The sequence below is a fragment of the Balaenoptera borealis genome, assembly GCF_965194805.1.
Source record: "Balaenoptera borealis genome assembly, chromosome: 10".
NCBI classification, from domain to species: Eukaryota; Metazoa; Chordata; class Mammalia; order Artiodactyla; family Balaenopteridae; genus Balaenoptera; species Balaenoptera borealis.
Window position 1 is genome coordinate 73,409,794 of NC_138874.1, and position 24,293 is coordinate 73,434,086.

The following is a 24,293-nucleotide window of genomic DNA, read 5'->3' on the forward strand; positions in this document are numbered from 1 at the left end:
GGTCATATAAAGCAGGGCTAGACGATACTCTGCTTCTCCCCTTCACCAATGTCAGTAGGGCCAAGTGAGAAGCTAAGACTCCACCACAACTTAGTTGACACTCTGTTCCTGTTCCTCTTTCCCCGCAGTGTCAGCATAGCCTGGGGCGGGGAGGGGCGGCTGAGTCTCAACTCCCACACAGAACCAATGAGATGGAACCAGCTGGTCAGCAAAGGGGCTAGTTAGCACTTTTCTTCCCTCATTCTCCTCCCTGGTGACAGCAGGTCCCAGCAGAGAGCTTCCACTCCCATCCTGCAGCAACAAAGCAGTAGTCAGCCCTTCACTCCTTGCCCCAGGTGTCAGGGCACGCAGCAAGGAACTGAGTTTATAGTCTCATTCAGAGGCAACAAGTTGGTGAGAGCTGGTTTCCCACCTGCACCAGGAGGGTGTCAGCAGCACCAAAGGGGAAGCTGAAGCCCTACCCTTGTCATTTGCAGTGAGGCAGCATGAGCCAGTGCTCCATTTTTGCTGAGGTAGTGTCAGTGGAGCCCAGCAGGAAGCCTAATAAACTCATCTACCCAGCCCTCAGGCTACACCTCAACAGGGGGACTACCTGATAAAGCAAGATTAGATAGACTCCAGAGTCTCTAATATAATATATAAAATATCCAGAATACAATTGAAAATCAACTTATACCAAGGACAAGAAAAATCACAACTTAAATGAGAAAAGAAAACATGCAATGACATTCAGATAAATTCATGTTAGAATTATCTGACTAGGATATTTAAGCAATTTTATTTTATAATAAAAACTGGCAATGACCAATTCTCTTGGGAAAAAACAAAAATTAGAAAATCTCAGCAAAGAAACAGAACTTATTAAAATAAAGAACCAAATAGAAATTATAGAACAAAAACATGCAATGTGTTTGTCTGTTCAGGCTGCCATAATGAAATACCCCGAATGGGTAGCTTAAACAACAGAAATTTATTTTCTCAGAGTTCTGGAGGCTAGAAGTCAAGGTCAAGTGCTGTAACATTCAGTTTCTGGTAAAGGCTCTCTTCCTGGTTTGTAGAGAGCCACCATCTCATATGTGTCTTCACATGGCCTTCCCTCTGTGCAAGCTCAGAAAGAAAGACAGACAGAGAGAGACAGCACTCTGGTACCCTTCACTCTTCTCCTTTTCTAAGGACACCAATTCTATCATATTAGGGCCCTGCCCTTATGATCCCATTTAATTTTTTTTTTAATTTATTTATTTTTGGCTGCATTGGGTCTTCGTTGCTGTGCACGGGCTTTCTCTAGTTGCAGAGAGCGGGGGCTACTCTTCTTCATTGCGGTGCGCGGGCTTCTCGTTGCAATGGCTTCTCTTGTTGCTGAGCATGGACTCTAGAGTGCAGGCTCAGTAGTCGTGGTGCACGGGCTTAGTTGCTCCGTGGCATGTGGGATCTTCCTGGACCAGGGCTCGAACCCGTGTCCCGTGCATTGGCAGGCAGATTCTTAACCACTGCACCACCAGGGAAGGCCTCCCATTTAATTTTAATAACTTCTGTAAAGGCTCTATCTCCAAATACAGTCACATTCAAGACTAGGGCATCAACCTATGAATTTGGAGAAGACACAATTCAGTCCTTAATATGCAGTAAGTGAAATTTTAAAACTGTCTGGATACATTCAATAGTAGAGAGGAGCTGGCAGAGGATAGAATCAGTAGACTTGAGGACCAACAAATAGAATTTACCCAATCTGAACAACAGAGAAAAAGCAGACCGAAAAAAGTAAGTGCAGTCTCAGAGACCTGTAGGACAATAACAAAAGAGCTAATTCTTATAATGAGAATCCTAAAAGAAAGGTTAGAGAGTGGACTGAAAAAGTACTTGAAGAAATAATGGCTAAAAAGTTCCCAAAGGTGGACAAAACAAAACAAAAACAAAAGAAACCTACAGATTTAAGAAACCTAATGAAACCCAATAGAATAAAGTCAAAGAAATCCAGATTAAGACATATCATCATAATTAAATTTCTGAAATCTTTAAGACAAAGGGAAAAAAAAAAAACTTGAAAGCAACCAGAGGAAAATAACATATTACTTATAACAGAACACAAATTTGAATGACAGTGGAATTCTCACCTAAAACCATGGAGACCAGAGGAAGCAGCACAACATTTTTCAAGTACTGAAAGGAAAATATTGTCAACTGTAACTTCCATATCTGGCTAAAATCCCCTTTTGGAAGGAAAAGCACATACAGAAATTCTCAGATGAAGGAAAACTAAGAGGATTGGTCACTAGCAAACCTACCCTTGGAAAATGCTTAAGGGAAGTTTTCTAAACAGAAAGGAAATAATAACAGAAGTCTTCAGGGGAAAAAATCAGAATGGGTAAAAAGAAGATCAAATATAAATATAACTTTTATGAGTTTGTTAAATCATATTGAATAGTTAAACAAAAGACTATAAGACCTTCTGATGCAGTGTATGCAGAGGAATTGCTTGAATCAATTATATTTTAAAAGAGGGGAGGGTCAAGAGACCTAATGGAGGTAAGGTTTCTACATTCATTTAAGGTGGTAAAATATTAATACTGTAAAAGTAGACTGTTACATAAGTATGTTGTCACACAGAGAGCAAACATTAAGAAAACTATTTTTTGAAAAGCAGAAGTAGCTACATTCATACAGAAAATAAACTTGAGAGCAAAAAAAAATTATTATAGCCAAAGAAAGATATTACATAATGATAAAAGAATCAATCCTCCAGGAAGACATAACGATACTAAATGTGCATGCACTAAACAACAGAGCCTCAAAATACATGAAGCAAAATGGATAGAGCTGAAAAGAGAAATAGACAAATCCACAACTATAGTTGGGAACTTCAACACTCCCTCTCAACAACTGATATAACTTGTAGGCAGAAAATCAGCAAGGACATAGAAGAATTATCGAACAACACAATCAAGCAAGATGATCTAATTGATATGTATAGAACACTCCACCCAAAAACAGCACATTTATTTCAAGGGTCCATAGAACACTTCACCATACCCTGAGCCATAAAATAAATCTCAACACATGTTAAATTTTTTAAAAAACTGAAATCATAAAGAATTTTTTCTGACCATAATGGAATCAAATTAGAAATCAGTACAAGAAAGACTACTGGAAAACCTCTAAACACTTGGAAATTAAATAACACATTTTTAAGCAATCCATGGATCAAAGAGTAAGTCTCAATGGAAATAAAATACATCAAACTAAATGGAAATTAAAATACAACCTAACAAAATATGTGAGATGTAGCTGAAGTAGTACTGAGATGGAAATTTTTAACACTAAAATGTTCACATTATAAAACAGAAAAAGTATCAAATCAGTAATCTAAGTTCCTTCCTCAAGAAACTTGTAAAATAAGAGCAAAATAAATACAAAGCAAGCAGGAGAAAGGAGATAATAAAGGTAAGAGCAGAAACAAATAAAATGGAAACAGAAAAACAATACCTCTAGGAAGATCCAAATCAGCAGTATCAGAATTGAAACACGACCTCTAGGAAAATACAAATCATCAGTGTCAGAATTGAAACAAGAGATAGATATCATTACAGATTCCATAGCCACTAAAAGGATAATAAGGAAATACTACGAACAACTTTATACTTAGAACAATTTAGAAGAAATAGACCAATTCCTTGAAAACCACAAACTATCAAAATTCAACCAAGATAAAAAGTCTAAATAGTCCTATAACCATTATAGAAATCGAATTCATAATTTAAAAGTTCCCACAAGAAATATGCAGGCTCAGTAGGTTTCACAGGAAAATTCTATCAAACATTTAAAGAGTTAATACCAATTTTACACTACTCTTCCAGAAAATAAGAGGTAATAATACTTCTCAACAGATTTTAACAATACAATAAAAGAAAACCACTAATTAATTTATCTCAAAACTTAGACATATTAATCTAAAACAAAATATTAACAAATCGAATCCAGAAATCTATAAAAAGAATTTTACAGCATGACCAAGTAGAGTTTATTCCAGGGAATGTAAAGCTGGTTCAATATTCAAAAATCAATCAATGTAACCCACCATATCAATGCACTAAAGAAAAAAAGATAAGTGCTCATATCTACTAATACAGAAAAGGCTTTTGACAAAATCTGAAGCCATGATAAAAAGTACAATATCGGGCTTCCCTGGTGGTGCAGCGGTTGAGAGTCCGCCTGCCAATGCAGGGGATACGGGTTCGAGCCCTGGTCTGGGAGGATCCCACATGCCACGGAGCAACTGGGCCCGTGAGCCACAATGACTGAGCCTGCGCGTCTGGAGCCTGTGCTCCGCAACAAGAGAGGCCGCGATAGTGAGAGGCCCGCACACCGCGATGAAGAGTGGCGCCTGCTCGCCACAACTAGAGAAAGCCCTCGCACAGAAGCGAAGACCCAACACATCCAAAAATAAATAAATTTTTTTAAAAAAAGTACAATATCCAGAATTATCATAAAAACGCTCAGCAAACTAGAAGTAGAGGGGAACTACTTCAGCTTAAATAGAGCATCTACAAAAAGCCTACAGGCAACATCATACATAGTAGTGAAAGACTGAATGCTTTACTCCTAAAATCAAGAATTGGGCAAGGATGTTCACTCTCACCTCGCTTATTCAACATAGTAATGGAAGTCCTGCCCAGTGCTATAAGAAATAAAAAGATACAAAAAACATACAAATTGGAAATGAAGAATTGAAACTATTTGCAAATAACACAATTGTCTACACAGAAAATCCCAAGGAATCGGAATCTACAGAAAGAAAAAATTCCTGACACCAATAAGTGAGTTCAGCAAAGTTACATGATACAAGATCAACACACAGTAATCAATCAAATTTCTATTTACTAAAAATAAACATGTGGAAACTGACATTAAAAGCACAATACTATTTATAATTGCTTCTCCAAAATTGAAACACTTAGGTACTAATCTAACAATACATGTACAGGATCTGTATCCTAAAATTAACAAAATTCTAATGAAATAAATAAAAGAAGACCTAAATAAGTGGAGAGATGCCCCCTATTCATGGATTGGAAGACTCAACATAGTAAAGGTATCAATTCTGCCCAAACTGATCTGTAGATTTAGTATAATTTCTATCAAAATTACAGCCACATTTTAAAATAAGACAAGTTTATCCTAAAATGTATATGGAAAGGCAAGGACTTAGAGGACTGAAACTATTTTTTTAAAAAGATAATGAGGTAGGAGAAATCACTCTACCCAATGTTAAGGCTTACTATAAAGCTACAGTGATCAAGAAAATGTGGTATTGACAGAAGTAGATCAATAGAACCTAAAAGTAGACCAACTCAAATATACACAACTGATCTTTGACAAAGGTACAAAAGCAATTCAAAGGAGAAAGCAAGGCCTTTTTAACAAATGATGCTGGAGCGATTGGACATTTATAAGCAAAATTTTTAAAAGTAGCCTAAACCTCACGGCTTATGCAACTATTAGTTCAAAATAAATCGTGAACTTAAGTGTAAAATTATAAAACTTTTAAAATTATAAAATTTTAAATGTAAAATTATAAAACAGGAAAAAAGTCTTTGGGATCTAGAGATCTTAGACTTGACACTCAAAGCACAATCCATAAAAGGAAAAATCGATAAATTGGACCTCACCAAAATTAAGATCTTTTCGCTCTGCAAAAGACTGTTTAGATGATGAAAAGGCAAGTTAACAGACTGGGAGAAAATATTTGCAAACTACACATCTGATCAAGGAATAGAATCTAGACTATATAAAGAACTCTCAAAACTCAATTGTAAAAGTCAATCACACCAATTAGAAAATAGGCAAAAGACATGAAGAGACATTTCACTGAAGAGGATTATCACATGACCCAACGATTGCACTCTTGGCCATTTAACCCAAAGAAATTTACCCCAGATTTATGTTCACACAAAAAATCTGTACATTAATGTTTGCAGCATCTTTATTTGTAATAGGCATAAACTGAAAACAACTCAAATGTCCTTTAATGGATGAATGGTTAAACTGTAGTACACCTATACCATGCTTGGCAATAAAGAGAAATGAACTACTGATACCAGTAACAACTTGGGTGGATCTCCAGGTCATTATGCTTAGTGAAAAGGCCAATCTCAAAGGGTTAGACACTGTATGATTCCACTTATATCACATTTTTGAAAAGACAAAATCATAGAGATAAAGAATAGATTAGTGGTTGTCAGGCCTAGGGAGGAGGAAAGGAAGGGAGGTGGCATAGAGATAAAAGATTAGCCTGAGGGATCTTAGTGATGGAGTTGTTTATATCTTAACGTGGTCACGGTCACAAAGTTATACATGTGATAAAATTGCATAGAACCACACACACACACATACACACACACACACACACAAATGAGTAAAATCACAAAACTGGTGAAATCTGAATAAGGTCAATGGTTACATCACTGTGATTTTTCTGGTTGTGAAACTGTGCTATAGTTATGCAATACTTTATCTTTGTGGGAAACTGGGCAAAAGCTGCATTATTTATTAAATCTGCACACCAATTATCTCAAAAACAAAATTTGAAAAAAACCCTCTCAGCAAACTTAGTAATAGAAGGGACTTCCTCAATCTGATAAATGTCCTCTACAAAAACGCCAGCTAACCACATCATTAGAGACTGAATACTTTCCCCAGGAGGTCAGGAACAAGGCAAGAATGCCTGCTCTCACTATTCTCTTTTTCTTTTTTTCACAAATAAAAATTGTGCATCTTTAAGGTGTACAAACTTTTTATATGTGTATACATTGTGAAATGATTAGCACAATCAAACTAATTAACATATCCATCACCTCTCATAGTTACCTTTTTTTAAAAATTCTATACTGAAATCAAAGTTCTAGCTGAGGCAAGAAAAAATATATATAAGGCATCTAGATTGGAAAGTATGAAGTAAAATTATACTTAGGTGCAAATGACACATACAAAATCCTGTACATTCTATGAAAAGCTACTAGAACTACTACATGAGTTATCACAGTTGCAGGATTTAAGATCAATAACAAAAATCAAATTATTTCTTTATACTAACAATGAAAATTCAGAAATTGAAAATTTTTAAATTAATATTAATAACAGGAGCAGCATGAAATATGAACTACATAAGGAATTGTTTTATCAAAATTTATAAGACCTATATGCTAAAATCTACAAAATGATGTTGAGAAAAAATTTTAAAGACCTAAATAGAGAAATATATTGTGCCCATGGCTCTGAAGACTCAATATTGTTAGGACAATTTTCTCCAAATTGATCTACAGATCCGATGCAATCCTAATCAAAATCCAAGGAGAACTTTTTTTGTAGAGATTAACAAACCTACTCTAAAATTCATGCAGAAATGCAAAGGACCTAGAAAAGCCCAAACAACCTGCAAAAATGACAATAAGAGTGCAGATCTAATATTACCTGATTTCAAGACCTATCAGGGTGTAGTAATGAAGACAGTGCACCATTGGCATAAAGACAAACTGATCAATGGAACAGAATCTAGGGTCCAAAAACAGTCCCACACATTTATGAATAATTTCAACAAAGGTGTAAAGAAAATTCAGTGGAGAACAGATAATCTTTTCAACAAATGGTGTTGAAAAAATGATAATCCATATTTTAAAATGATCTTGAACCTATATCCTGTATCATATACAAAAATTACCTTAAATGGATCACAGACCTAAATATAAATGTTAAACTGTTGTATTTCTAGAGGAAAGCAGGAGAAAACCTCGGTGACCTTGAGTTAGGCAAAGACTGCTTGACTTGACAGCAAAAAAATGATCCATAAAAAATATTGATCAATTGGATTTTATCAAAATTAAGAAATTCTCCCCTTCCAAATGCACTATGAAGAGAACTCATGGGAGAAAATATTTGCATATTAATAAAGAACTTGTACCCAAAATACATAAGGAACTCTGAAAACTCAGTAATAACAAACAACGCGATTAAAATGGGCAAAATATTTCAACAGATATCTTACCAAAGAAGATACATGGATGACAAACAAGCATATGAAAAAACACTCACATCATTAGACATTTGTGAAATGTGAAATAAAATCACAATGAGACCACTGCACACCTATTAGAATCTCTGAAATTAAAAAGTCACCAAGCGCTGGCAAGGATGCTGAGCAAGTGCCATTCGCAGACACTGACATCGGTACTGTAAAATGGTACAACCACTCTGGAGAATGGTTTGGTGATTTCTTAAAAAGTTAAACACACACCTACTATATGATGCACCCATTCTGCTCCTAGGTGTTTATCCAAAAAAAAATAAAAGCATGTGTCTATACAAAGACTTGTCCAAAAATGTTCCTAGCAGCTTTATTTGTAAGAGCCTAATACTGAGAAAGACATGTCCATCAACAAGAGAATGAGTAAATAAATTGTGGTATATCTATATGATGGAATACACTCAGGAATAAATAGAATTTAACTACCGATACATATGGAAATGTAAAGAAATCTCAAAAATAATTATGCTGTTACTGAAGCCAGACAAAAAGCATACATACTAAATGGCTCCATTTATATAAAATTTGGAAGATGCAAACTAACCTATACTGACAGGAAAGAGATCAGTAGCCATCTGAGGAACAGGATCAGAGAAGGGTAAGAAGGAAGGTGCAAGGAAATTTTTAGGGGTGATGGATATGCTCATTACCTTGATTGCGGTGATGGTTTCACAGACATATGTCAAAGTGTACACTTTAAATATGTGCAGTTAGACATAGAGAATGGACTTGAGGACACGGGGAGAGGGAAGGGTAAGCTGGGACGAAGTGAGAGAGTGGCATGGACATATATACACTACCAAATGTAAAACCAATAGCTAGTGGGAAGCAGCCACATAGCACGGGGAGATCAGCTCGGTGCTCTGTGCCCACCTAGAGGGGTGGAATAGGGAGGGTGGGAGGGAGATGCAAGAGGGAGGGGATATGGGGATATATGTATATGTGTAGCTGATTCACTTTGTCATACAGCAAAAACCAACACACTATTGTAAAGCAATTATACTCCAATAAAGATGTTTAAAAAATAATAATAAATAAATATGTGCAGTTTATTAAATAAATCAATCATTATTTCCTTAATAAGGAAAAATAAATAAATATAATTAAATATAAATAACTTAGGTAATTATAATCCCAAAACAGAATAGGGAATTTATCATTCTTAAAAAGAACACCCCTAATGTAAAAATATTAATAATTTACAGTAGTACAATAGAGCTAAGCTTCCAGGATATGGAATAAAAAATTGGGAAGTGACAAGCAGTGAGTGAAAAATTACTTATTTTCTCATCTTGGGTGACAATATATAGTAATTTATTTCTAAAATTGACACAGTGAACAAAATGTTTAAGAATTTAACTAAAAATTTTAAAGGTTGACTTAAGGTTATTACTTAACATTATAAATATAGAACTAAAAAGATGCTCTATCTTCCAAAGTAAAAAAAAATAATAAAACACAGGCCATACTGCAAAAATAGAAACCAAAGGAAAATCAACAAAGCATAACATAAGCACCATTAAAAAAAAAGAAACAATTCCAAAACCCAAACATTGGCTGTGAACAATAAGTTCACATTTTTAAAGAAAAGTAAATACCTTTAGGTATTTTCAAATTTATTTATTTTTAATCTGTAAAAAAAACAAACCCAAAACATAGGACCTCCAATAGGTGGAAGCGAGGATGGGTAAAAACTCATGTCCCCCGGAAAGTGAGGATGGGAAATAAGGCATGCACTCAGAAGTGAGGTTGGGAAGAACACACGTACCCCCAGAAAATGATGGTGCACATCTCCATTTGTTGGCCAAGAAAGTGGTTCCCAACACATCATTGAGCTGACAAAGCAGGTCAAACAACAACTGTTTTAATGTGATCCCACTCATATAAAAGTACTGGCAAAGTGTCAACAGTCATAAAGGAATACCTGAACAAATGTTGATCTGAGTGTTAACAATGGCCATCTTAGGCTATTGGGACTCTGGGGATTTTTAACAATGAAGCTTTATCACTTTACAATGAAACAATAAAGCTATTTTTGAAGCATTTGTCTTCAAATTAGAAATTCATGCTATTGAGGGTGTGTTGCATGCATTTAGACAGAAGCTATTAAAATTTAAAGTATGCATATGCACTGGCCAGGGATCAGATCTTATGTCATGAAGATATAAATATGTTGGCAGGGTCACAAAGTCACCATTTGGGCTTGGAGGGTACAAAGATTTTACAAGATTACTTGTATAGACCAGAAGAAAGAGGAGAAATGAGGAGCGGGGCTGGGAGGAAGCATAGGAAGAGTAAAAAGGACAAGAAGAGACTCAAGACTTAATCATCGTATATCCATATTATGGAGTATATGAAATAAGTTTTGAAAAATAAGCTAAGATCTATTTGAGAGATGTCCAGGATGTACTGTTTAGGAGACAGAGGTCCATTTATTTAATATTAGGTGACAGAAACAAATGAAAATAATAAGTTCTCACTTTTTTTATTAAATAAAATATCCTACACATTTTTGCGTGAGTTTTACGACCACTAAGAAAAATGTGGAGAGATGCATACCAAAATATTAACATCAGTTACCTCAGTGGTGTGAGTCTGGGGGGAGGGATGGGTATTACTAGCTTTTAACTTATACACATCTGTATTGTGTAAATTGTTACACATATTACTCTTTATCACCTAAAAAATACAATTTGAGAGCAAACTGCAACTATGTGAGGCAATGATCTTTAAAATTCTCTTCAGAATGCTAACTCCTTTGTCCTTTTGCTTTGGTTTCTCATTTTCTAGTATTCGGTGCACCTTACAGTTAATTCCTTTCTTCATTCATCCATCCATCCATCTGCCTTCAGTCCATCCTTCCAGCCATCAAACAAGCACTCTGCCAGGAGCTGGGGACTCAGAGCCCACTGGGGAGCAGCTGGAGACCTCGCAGCATAGCATAGTAGACAGAAGCAAACAGAAGAGCCCACCACACTGTAATTAATCAGTGCTAATTAGTGCACAGAAAGGGCCCACTTAGCCACTTTCTAGTAATTGAAATGCCAGTGGAAAAATGAGTGGAGATTTTAGACAGAGTAAATCCGAGGACAGACTTCTGTTTTTGGAAATGTAAGAAATGTTTCTCAGGGAGAGCTCCAGGGACCAGCTGCATTAGAATTAACTATGGGGTGGTTAAAAGTCATCTTCTACTGTCTCAGTCACTCAGATACTGCATTTTTAAACACCCGAGATAGACGATTCTTTAACACAATCAGAGTTTAAGAACCACTTTTCTATAGACTCTGCAAAAGCCCAGGTAGAGCCAGATATTACAAAACCCCGAATGAAAGCTTCCAAAAACCCTGCAGGTACCCCGATCCCTGGGGCAGAGGGAACCAGCACAGAAGGAGTAAGAGAAGAGGGGAGTCGCTGCCGCAAGGGTGAGCCATAAAGCCTGCTCCTCCCAGGAGGCTTACAGGTGCAGGAACCTTGGAGCCAGGCGTTCTGTGCAGTGCAGAGTGATGGAGCTTGGAGACCCAGAGGTGGAGAGAAACATGCAGGGCAGACAACTCGAGCTTCACTCTCCTGGAGAAGCACTAAGTTTTGAGTTTTAAGAGGCCAGCGTAAGGTGGGCAGTGAGGAAACAAGCACTGCATGTTGTGATGAAGGTACTAGCGCTGTCAGCTCACCTGGGAAAGCGTCAACGTGCTGCTCAGAGAAGAAGGCACTGTTCTCCTGAGACCTGAACACCCAAGTCCCAAATTTCAGGAGGTAGGACGGCAGTCTTGAAGACTCAAGCTTTTGCGTTGGAAAGCTGGACCATCAGGAGAAATCGCGCTTTTTGTATAAGAGTGAAAGAGGGACGATGGGGCTTCCGAGACAGGGAAGATGCCTGGGCAGAAAGGGCAGGTGAGCCCTGGGAACCTGTGCCCCACCCCACACCGAGGTCTGGGGGCAGCCAAGGCTCTGGGGCAGGGGAGTCAGTCTTCCATGGCTGCACAGAAGCTGCAAAATTACATTCTGCTGTTTCTGAGCTCAGTGAGCGGCAAACACTCCCTCTAGCCAATGACATGTTATGAGGCATTTCTGTGCCCTCCGCCAAGCCCCAGTGCCCTACAGATGACAGGAGAATCATGTAGCAAGGAGGATGCAGCAGCGACAGTGATGCTAACCACACAGGCCAAGAAGAAGCTCTTGTCATTCCCCTGGACGTGAGCCCCAGGATATCTGTGTGATCTAACTGAAGGGGACAGAGCCCCGAGAACGGCCAGTATTGTGTTTCTTTCTAACCCTGTTAGCGAGGAGAATAGATGCTCGGAGCCAGATGTAATTTGATTTAGAAAAATGAAATATGATGCTTCTTGCACCTGAATGTGGAAGGGCAATTCATAACTTACACCATCCTCTTATTAATTCCTCTCTCCACGTGTAAATGATTTTAGATCACCTTGACTTCACTCCTGAAAGCCGCATTCCCCTTATCGTTCAACATCCAGAGTATTCGAGGCACTTCTGCGGGAGCTAAAGTTTATACAAATATATTATGTCTTAAGTTCTTATCAAAAATCAGTTTTCCAGTATTTATGTTTTAGATTTCTTGCACTTTTGCGGGTGGGGCAGGGAAGGGTGGAGTGAGTTCTCAGCCAGAAAATTTTAAAAGTGGCTCCCAAGAGAGTGAGGAGTTGAAAAGTATAGAAAGCAAGCCTTGAATGTTTTTGCAGCAGCCTGAAGCAATTTAAGAAGTAGGGTTAGAGGGCTTTCCAAAGATACAGGCATGGAAGTTATTTCCCTTTTTAATGCAGATAGATGAAAATAAGAAAACTGTAATCCTAAGAGGTAATTCACACAAATAGAAAAGTCTCAGCACTGCCGCCAATTGTACATTTATTTTCCAGTGAATATAGATTTAATATGTATACACATACATATATTTATATTTATTAGAAAAAAATTGTAAATGTATAATTGGTGGGAATTTGAGACTATAGATATATTTTTTAATTGGTACAAAATCCAAAAGTGACCAGAGAAATACAAAGAAATAAAAACAAACATAAAAATTGGTCTTTTCTCTCCTTTCAGTCTTCCAGTCATCCTCTCCAAAGGAGGATATGTTACTGATGTTGTCTCTATCTTTGCAGAAATATTCTATGGACATCTACATATATACACATCTAAATACATTTTAATATGACACCTCACTGCACAAATTGTTCTGCACTTCACTTTTTTTTTTAATTTATTTAATTTATTTATTTTTAGCTGCGTTGGGTCTTTGTTGCCACGTGCGGGCTTTCTCTAGTTGCGGCGAGCGGGGGCTATTCTTGGTTATGGTGCGTGGGCTTCTCATTGCAGTGGCTTCTCTTGTTGTGAAGCACGCATGGGCTCTAGGCGGCCAGGCTTCAGTAGTTGCAGCATGCGGGCTCCGTAGTTGTGGCTCGCGGGCTCTAGAGCACAGGCTCAGTAGTTGTGGCACACGGGCTTAGTTGCTCCGTGGTATGTGGGATCTTCCCACCAGGGCTCGAACCCATGTCCCCTGCATTGGCAGGCGTATTCTTAACCACTGTGCCACCAGGGAAGCCCCACTTTTTTTAATTAAAATTTTTTGTTGTTAGGATGAACCATAACTTATTGAACCAGACCTCTGCGGGACATGAGAATGACACCAATTACAAGCTGTGCTGAAATAAATACTGGTGATGTATTTCAAAGGCTCTTTTACATTAGTGAAGTCAGGATTTGCCTAAGACACAGGAAATATACTTAAGGGTTAGTTTTCTGGGTTTAGCTGGCTCATGGAAGAACACCTGAGAAGAGTGCTCAAGATTCACCTGACAGCAGAACCCTGGCCTCTCCATGGCTCATACCCTTCCTCTGTGCTGTCAGGACACATTCATTCCTTAAGACTCTCTTAGGAGGAGGTCCTATTAGTTAATGGAGGAAAGATGCTTCATCCTCAAGAAGAATCCTTTTCCTTTTCACAAGGAAAGGTTTAGAAAAATGAAAAGAAAATTGAAAAAGTGGAAAACATACATCAAGATGAGGCTAAATTCAGAATAACTTCAGAACCTAAATTGGGAATCAGTTCAACAAGCTGAGAGCCTAGACCACCAAGGTGGCCAGAAACCTGAGTGAGTATCAGAGAGGAGGAGTGAACTTGTAGAAAATTCTCAAGACATTTCCTTTCCCAATAAACCTTCACATAACAAAGCTATTTTTGACAGGGTTGAGGTTTCTGTGTAAGTGATATGGAAGGCTTTGCTTTGCAGGTCCAAGAGGCTCCCAAGATAAGTCTGGTGGGGTTCTCAGAGCATTTCATTTGTGGCTCAAGGTTGACATAGTTGGAGGACAAGAGAGAAAACTGGAGAAAGACTTGCCCTGGGAACACCTCCTGCAAACACGTGAATCCACCCAAGCCCCATTCTCTTTCTTTCAGAACAAGGTCGTAAAGATACAATGAGGTTACAGAGAGGGGAGAAACAAAGGAAAAGCACTTCATAATCATTACCTCATTTAATTCCTGCAGACGGGGAGGGAGAGAGCATTGTTTTCATTATATTAACCACATTCCAGAAAAATTGGAGAATAGTGAAAGAGAGAGAAAAAAATCACCCCTAGTCCCACAATGGAAACAAAGCTATTGTTACCACTTTGGCATTTTTTCCATCCTGACATGTTAACATATTTATTATTTTTTTATATAATTATAGTCAAAGTGGTACAACTTTATAACCTCCTTAATTTTTTTTTTCTCTTGGCCGCGTCGTGCAGCTTATGGGACCTTAGTTCCCCAACCAGGGATTGAACCCGGGCCCGTGTCAGTGAAAGCGCCAAGTCCTAACCACTGGACCACCAGGGAACTCCCAACCTCCTTTCTTAATTTTTCACTAACCATTATAGCATATCTATTTCCCATGTTGCCAAATTCTACAAAATCACCACCTTCCTAAATGTTAACCAATTATTTCAGTACCTTCAGCTTCTTTTGGACATTCCCTTTTTGTGGAACATTTGTAGTGCTTTTGGGGTTTTATTTCTGCATTATTTAAAATAATCCTACAATTTCAGATTGTTTTAGTAAGATAAAACCCCCTGATGGGCAGGGGAGAGAGAAAGGGAAGGGAAGGAGAAGTGGGTAGACAACCATCCTGAGATGCCCTCAGGAACTTGCAATTAAGATTTCCTTTGAGAGTTCCACTATAATAACCAACCCATAGTTGGTGAGTATAGACATTTGAGATGTTACCCTGAAGGGATAGAGGCAGCAAAGAATTAATAACAGTATTAAAGGCATCAGTGTAGCTAAAGAATATGACCATCAGAAGTAGAAGTAGAGGTGGGTTGGCCAGAGAAGCCCAGAAAAAAGTGGCCAGACAAGTAAGAGTGTTGGGGGTGTTCATGGGTGGGGTGGGGCAGAGAACTGGATAGTCCTGGTTTACTCCTGTTTTCTCAGCATTATTATTAATACCTCCTGCTTGCCTCCATTTCACTCTCAAAACTGTCTTGTTTTGGAAAATAAATTACATGGTCACCTTCTACGGATGATTTGACAATGACAAGGTCTGTCTCTTCTAGTGGGGCCAGAAGGTCGAGTCCTAATTGGCACAGAAAGTTTGGGATAGACCCTTTTCAGTCTTTTAAGCTGGAAAAAGGAAAAGTGAGTCTGAGAGGAGGAGGATGGTTACCGGTTCCTCTAGTAACACAGATGCTCTGAGGGCACGGGGCCTCGGAAGGCGTGGCTGGAAAGTGAGCTGCAAAGACTGGGCACTGGGCCATCCACAGAAGCTGTAAGGAGGGACTCTGAAACCATGATGAGTTAGGAGAAGTGAGGGCATCCCAAAGCATCCCTTGGCTGGGCTGAGCCCACAGTTGCCTTGTGGTTATGGCACCTGTGAGCTGAAGGAACAGATCCCTCCACCTGGAGAGATGGAGGGCTCACCGAACTGTGTCCTAGGCTTCTCACATAATCCAAAGATCCAAAGGGCAAGCCAACATTGCAAGGGCCTTCCTGGCAATGCTGGGCAGGACCGTTCAAGCAGGTTTAATGATGCTCTGAGAAAACAAAGAGATGTGATGTGCAGCAATTCTTAATTTCCACGTGGTCCAGCAGGCTGCGGATTAAACACTGGACCAGGGTCAGGCCTCTCCTTGCTCTGATTCCACACTCACCATTTAGCATCCTGTGGGATGAGGACAGCCTTGACAGGTCCATGTCTCACTATGACTTAATAAGTTGTCACTAGATCTTAAACATTGGCTTTATGAATTTGGACAGCTCAAGTCAGCCTTCAGGGGTTAGATAAGCCCTGGAACAATAAAAAATATTGAGTTTCTGAGCCCACAGGATGAAAGGCAGACCCTTCCTCCAAATATCTGATGAAGTTTTTCCTTCCATCTCCCTTTGGTTGTTCTGTATTTTAACTTTTATATTAATTTTTAATCAATTTGAACTTTACTTTGATATGGTTGTTTTCAGACTAAATTACTCTTTCTCCCCAATTTCTAACAGGTTATTCCTATGTGATTTGTAGAATAATACATTTATTTGTGCTGCTTTAGGTACCATATCATATAGCCATTCATATATAGATGTATATATATGAAAAATATACATGAAATATATATGGCAATCTATCTACTAATCTATCTATATCTATATGTATATCAAGATCTTTGAATTATTTTTGCTTCATTGATTTGTTTGTTCATGAGCAAAAGTCAGATTGTTTTGAGCATTGTATCTTTATAACATAATTTAGTAACTACAAGACTAATCACTGTTTTAACTCAATAATTTATTTTAAACACATTAGTAACTTCATAATTTGGTTATTCTTTTTTTCTAAAATAGCCATGAGGATACTGAAATGACTTACATTAAATTTGTGCATTAATTTGGGAACAATTAATATTTTCACAATAGTCATTTTCTTATCCAGGAACATGATATTTGTTCAAATGTATATAATTTTAGGTGTACATTTTATAAGTCAATAAAGATTTGTAATTTTCTTCATTGCAATCACATCCATTTTCCTTAAAAATACTCCTAGGTGTTTTATGGTTTTTGCTGTTATTCTTTATTTTTCTCACTAAATTTGCTTATTGCTGGAGAGATATGTATGCTAACCACCATCTTATGTATGACAAAATTAGGGCCAAGGGAGGTAAAAAAATTGCTCAGGATGTCTTGAGCAATCAAGCAGGAGAGCAGGAGTGTAAAGCAGGTGAGAACGACCTCTGACACCTTAATGAGCTGTTTTGGTTACTCTGTGCTCTTTCCATGGGTCTTTTTTTTTTTTTTTTCTTTTAAACATCTTGATTGGAGTATAATTGCTTTACAATGGTGTGTTAGCTTCTGCTTTATAACAAAGTGAATCAGCTATACATATACATATGTTCCCATATCTCTTCCCTCTTGCGTCTCCCTCCCTCCCACCCTCCCTATCCTACCCCTCTAGGTGGTCACAAGGCACCGAGCTGATCTCCCTGTGCTATGCAACTGCTTCCCACTAGCTATCTATTTTACGTTTGGTAGTGTATATATGTCCATGCCACTCTCTCACTTTGTCCCAGCTTACCCTTCCCCCTGCCCGTATCCTCAAGTCCATTCTCTAGTAGGTCTGCATCCTTATTCCCGTCTTGCCCCTAGGTTCGTCTGACCCTTTTTTTTTTCTTTTTTTTTTTTAGATTCCATATATATGTGTTAGCATACGGTATTTGTTTTTCTCTTTCTGACTTACTTCACTCTGTATGACAGTCTCTAGGTCCATCCACCTCACTACAAATAACTCAGTTTCGTTCCTTTTTCTTTTTTGTATTTTTTTAAACGCATTGTTTACTTTGTTTATTTATTTATTTATTTTTGGCTGTGTTGGGTCTTCATTTCTGTGCGAGGGCTTTCTCTAGTTGTGGCAAGCGGGGGCCACTCTTCATCGCGGTGCGCGGGCCTCTCACTATCGCGGCCTCTCTTGTGGCGGAGCACAGGCTCCAGACGCGCAGGCTCAGTAATTATGGCTCACGGGCCTAGTTGCTCCGTGGCATGTGGGATCTTCCCAGACCAGGGCTCGAACCCGTGTCCCCTGCATTGGCAGGCAGATTCTCAACCACTGCGCCACCAGGGAAACCCAGTTTCGTTCCTTTTTATGGCTGAGTAATATTCCATTGTATATATGTGCCACATCTTCTTTATCCATTCATCTGTTGATGGACACTTAGGTTGCTTCCATGTCCTGGCTATTGTAAATAGAGCTGCAATGAACATTGTGGTACATGACTCTTTTTGAATCATGGTTTTCTCAGAGTATATGCCCAGTAGTGGGATTGCTGAGTCATATGGTAGTTCTGTTTTTAGCTTTTTAAGGAACCTCCATACTGTTCTCCATAGTGGCTGTATCAATTTACATTCCCACCAACAGGGCAGGAGGGTTCCCTTTTCTCCACACTCTCTCCAGCATTTACTGTTTGTAGATTTTTTGATGATGGCCATTCTGACCAGTGTGAGATGATATCTCATTGTAGTTTTGATTTGCATTTCTCTAATGATTAATGATGTTGAGCATTCTTTCATGTGTTTATTGGCAATCTGTATATCTTCTTTGGAGAAATGTCTGCTTAGGTCTTCTGCCCATTATTGGATTGGGTTGTTTGTATTTTTGATATTGAGCTGCATAAGCTGCTTGTAAATTTTGGAGAGTAATCCTTTGTCAGTTGCTTCATTTGCAAATATTCTCCCCATTCTGAGGGTTGTCTTTTTGTCTTGTTTATTGTTTCCTTTGCTGTGCAAAAGTTTTTAAGTTTCATTAGGTCCCATTTGTTTATTTTTGTTTTTATTTCCATTTCTCTAGGAGGTGGGTCAAATTTGTATGGAAACACAAAAGACCCCGAATAGCCAAAGCAATCTTGAGAAAGAAAAACGGAGCTGGAGGAATCAGGCTCCCTAACTTCAGACTATAATACAAAGCTACAGTAATCAAGACAGTATGGTACTGGCACAAAAACAGAAATATAGATCCATGGAACAGGATAGAAAGCCCAGAGATAAACCCACGCACATATGGTCACCTTATCTTTGATAAAGGCAGCAAGAATATATGGTGGAGAAAAGACAGTCTCTTCAATAAGTGGTGCTGGGAAAACTGGGCAGCTACATGTAAAAGAATGAAATTAGAACACTCCCTAACACCATACACAAAAATAAACTGAAAATGGATTAAAGACCTAAATATAAGGCTAGACACTATCAAACTCTTAGAGGAAAACACAGGCAGAACACTCTATGACATAAATCCATGGCTCTTGGCAGTGGCTTCTGCAGGGCATGCAGGAGTGGGGAGCCTGAGACCTAGTCCCTTCATCCCATGCCCTACACACTCGACCGCACATGGTACCTCCGGCCCCCTGGGTCTTCATCTAGATTGGATTTCCCTCTCCTCTTGGTCACACTTCCATCTCCAACCCTTTCCAAAATTCCCTCCTTTTCTGAGTAAATTTACCACTTCCTTCTTCAATAGGAAATATTAACTCTTATTTTCCTCATGACCATTTCAGAAGCCAGGTTAGTGAGCAGGCTGTTGGGTACATCAGAATCAACACAAAAAGACAGATTAGATCACAGGACACCTGAGTGACTGGGCTGCAGCGGCCTAACTGCACCCACCACCTGCTGAGCACCAGCCAGGAGGAACTCTGGAGGTACCGAGGTGCCCAGGAACTGATATTCTGAGGCTGCCTGGCATGGGACTGGAATTGGATGCTTCCCATCAAGTGAGTCATCCATATCACACCTTATTTTATGTCCACCAGTCAGATGCTTTTCATGAAAAAAAACTTAGTGTGTGAAGTGCAAACTGTCCCGGAGGAGGGTAGTGTTTTCCTCAGTCTCATGCCCCATGGCTGTGATCTGTGTTCTTAAATCAGAGCTGGATCTTAACCAAATCCCAACTGGTGTTTGCATTCAGCCATAGCTTTTCATTCTGTTGCTCCAATGAGGAAGATTGATGCATCATAATTATCCCACACTTATGAAACTCTTCTGGTTTGGGGAGAGGGCTTCCTTGGGGTTTCTTAGTTAACATTCACAGTCCTCTGCAATATCTTATTGTTAACTCAGATGAATTAACTGAAGCATAGTGAAATGATGAGATTGGTCTCAGATCACACAGTAAGGCAGGGAACCGGCAACACAGATCTTATAAGCCATAGTCTGCGGTCTGTCAGGGCTACAGCTCGGCTGCCCCAGAGTTGTCTACAACTCAGGCTTGCTGGCTGTTGTGAAGGGCCTACTGCTGCATCAAGGACTGTGGGCATTGGTAAAGGTACACAGGTTTGATTCCTGACCAAGGGGCCTAAGACCATGTTGGAAAGACAGATGCTTGTGAAGTGTGACTTGAAGAAGGTGTGAAGGGTCACAACCAACAATAAAGACCCTCAGAAATCAGAAAAGGGAGAAGTCATTAGGAGCAGAAGGCCAGTCAGGCTCAGCTCCTCAAAGGGCCTTGTAGGAAGGTACGGTTTAGGCAGGAGGGGCGTGGGGCACCCAGGTCGGGACGACTGCCCAGGCAGAGGCAAAGAGAGAATGTTATTCTTTCTTATGAAGGATCAGAGTGGCTGAGCAAGCCAAACCCTGAATTATCATAGATAGGCACTCTCATCTAATTCTTCCACTGGCTCTCTTTATAACTCATCTTAAGTCACTTTTCCCCAGGGAATGCCTGCCACTTAATTCTCAGAAATGGGAGTAGGCACTTTGACATCTTCAGAATAAAGGACTCTATAAATACAAGTGATAGGAAACTCTCATCCCTTATAAAGATGTTTTTCAAAAGACCAAATCATAAAAGGGTAAATAACAAAAGCACCAATACTGTGAGGTCCAGGCATTATTTTTAGACCATTCTTCCTCATTCAAAACAGACGTGTGAGATTGGAGAGGTGATGCTGGCTGCCGGTCATGTTCCATTTTGGTCCTCACCCCCCCCGGGAAGTGCTGAATCCTTAATTGTTTTGTTGAAAACATCCCAGAATGGATTTTGTTGTCAACTGCTCTTGATCTCTTAAAATTTCCTCTATTTGCTTTTGACCGGCATTCCTGGCCTTGATAGAAATCCAGACAAAATTATTAGCCTATGAGCTGCTGCTTTGTAATCAGCAACTTCAGCCACCCTGGCAACTGTTGTTGGCTGGAGCCCCAGGCAGCCTGGGTGGCAGGAAGTCAAGTTGCTCAGCCCAGCCTGGCCTGGGACTGGCCAGCCGCCTAGGACCAGTCCTCGTCTCTTGGTCTCTCCATTCTTGCTCCGGCTCGGGACAATGGATGATGTTCTAATGTCAGAAACCTGTAGAGAAACCTTGTCACAAACACAAAGCAAAGCTGTGTGTAACAAGGTATTAGAAATGCTACTAAATGTTTCGTGTAGTTGAACGCAGTGAGAATGTAAAAATGGGTACCAAGTCTTGCACTACACAGCCCCCAGGCCTGAAATGAGGGGCCTTTCAAAACGCAGAAGGATCAACTCATTGTAACTGAATTTCTCAATTTGTTATAATTTCTGCAGTAGCCTAGCTGAGTCCTCCTAACTTTTAAAGAGTTAGAATTAGTGGTCCTCCTGAGGAGGAAGGGAGTTAATCTCCGGGTCCTCAGAGTCTAATCGAGGCCAGTACGTGATTGGTACTCACTGACTGGTAAAGGAGAAGGGGTGGAAGGAGGGAGGGAGGGCAGGCAAATAGGCTAGGAAACATGAAGACACAAAGGAGAAAACTGTCATTCACCCAGCTCCAATCTCTCTGTCCCCAGAGCCACAGTACTCCAGTATCCAGAAGCTTCCAGCTTATGGCAGAAAGCCACCTGAAGCACATGTGCCCATCAGAGAGGATGACAGAGTCACCGCCAGCACATCCCAGCTTTCCAGTCAGTCAAAGAGGCCTTCTTGTTGCAGAGACTAAAACTGGAGGAGCCACGACTTGGCAAAGACTTGGACATTGTCCTCCCGTAGTGTTTAACAACCCAAATAGTTTGTGCCATTTTTTTTTCTTAATACATGGATTCTTTAGTTCCCAACAACTAACTGCTAGGACTAAATTGTGACACAGAGCTCTATCATTAATCCTGAAGGAAGTCAGGTGAACTTCAGAGTGAGAAGACTTGTGTTTCTGTTTCCTCGGGTCCCTAAACATGTCTTCAACTATTATACACTGAAACTATAAAATACGAGTTTATAACAGTCAAGGGCATGAAGGGAAAAGAGAAGGTTCCATTCTCTAACTTCTATTTCAATTTGTTGGAGGGTTACAAGTGCAGGGGGTGGGGGGGAAACTGGAGCCTGTGCCACATAATTTGCAGGGAATTGTGCCACCTTCTCACACTTCTTTGCAAGTTGCAAAGATTTTGGATCTAAGAAAGCAAAATACACACACTTAGTTCATCAAGCTGTAGTTTGACTATAATTGCTGAAACAAAAGACGAGAGGAATACCAATTTTCATGAAAGGCAGACAAAAACACACCCCATCAAAGCTCACTGACTTTCATTAACCTAAATATGTGTAGTGGGGTCTCCCTTGAGAGGCCACACCACTGCATTTCTAATAACTAGTTGTAACATTTCTAACAACTAGTTGTGCAATTATCCATGAGACAAGAGGAGTGTTAGATGTGACCTCTGACCAGGACATAACAGAAGTGGCCTCCATCTGTGGAAATCAGAGTTGATGAAACTAACCCTTAAGTTAGATAAGAAGCAATCTAATTAGAATGCCCTTGAACAACATTATTTTTAAAGCTCTTTTATTTTAGCTTCATCTCCCAGTGCCCATTACAGCTAAAAAAATAATGCACAGGCTAATTTTCATATCCATGGGTAGACACACAGTTTTAGAAGCACATTTTACTTAAGGATATTAAATTATTTTACTCTGAAAACCTTCCTCAACCTTAAGAATTTTAAGAGGAGCAAGTGCTATTGCCTCTACTTCACAGAGGGAGAAATTGAGTCACAGCAAAACTATGGCTTAGATGAGTTCACCCAGTATTCATCTTGGAGTCAAAGTTAAACTTCAGAATTCCCAAGAACTCAAGCTCAAGAATACTATGACCTTAGGAATTCTGAGTTCTAAAGGTACGGCACCTACTTGATTAAGATGTAAAAAAATGTAAAGGAAAAAGTCCCAAGGTAGAGAATTGGGATTCCACTAGTTAAATATATGCTCTGCATGCATGTGTGCGAAGTCGGGAGTTTGGAAAAACCTCATTTCAGAAGGTATGATCTCCCTTGATGGTGTAGCACCTGTGAGAAGCATAAATATAGTACTTGTGAATCGACTGTAAAGAATTCTTCAATCTCCTGTTAATCTAGAGTTAAGTATTCTGAAATGCAGTGCAAATTTATCCATATTCTTGTTGATAATATATGTTTGCACTAATGCCAAACTTCTAATGGCCCAGCCTATATATATAAATAGTTTCAGGATATTTGTCCATGCCAGAACCTCTCCTTAAATAGAAGCTAAATCTTTACTTCTTTATCAGTGATTCCTGGTTACTCTGACACTAGAACTAAGAGGCATTGAACAATAACAGGGCTGGTCATTTTTACAGAATTTCAGGGTTTGGCCATTTTTTAACATAAATCCAAAATCTGAAAATTATCATTTCAATTAATTGGACTTGTTTTTGTCCATGCCAGCAATTTTATAAGCTGAAGACACTTTCTTGATCACAGTGGGATGACATGTAGGTCAACTCATACATTTTAATCAACCACTGGCTCATCTGATTATCTGTTTCACAATAGTTTTCAGAAGACTTAATACATTTTAGCCAAAATTTAATACCCTTGTTTCTAAAGCCCACTTTATCTTAAAAACAAAACAAAAAACAAAAAACTTGGAACTGATTTTTTTAAAAACAAAAAGAAACTTCCCTATTAGGCATTATTTGTAATTGAATAAAATCCAGCACATGAGAAGAGCTCTCTGTGACACGCGATAGCCCTTGAGAGGTCTGCAGTTCACGCACACCAGCCTGCACGTGCAGCAGCATGGCAGCTGGTCAACCACTGACCTTACACTGCTAACAGCCCTCTGCCACGGGCTTCATAAAACGAGCATTTAATGCTCTCTTCCTCGTGAGCTTATCAATGGTTAAGCCTAGATGTAATAGATGTACAGAATCACGTCACCTTAAAACGGGGAAGGACCTTTAAAGTCGTAAGTCCAAATTCCCACCGGGAATAGGAACT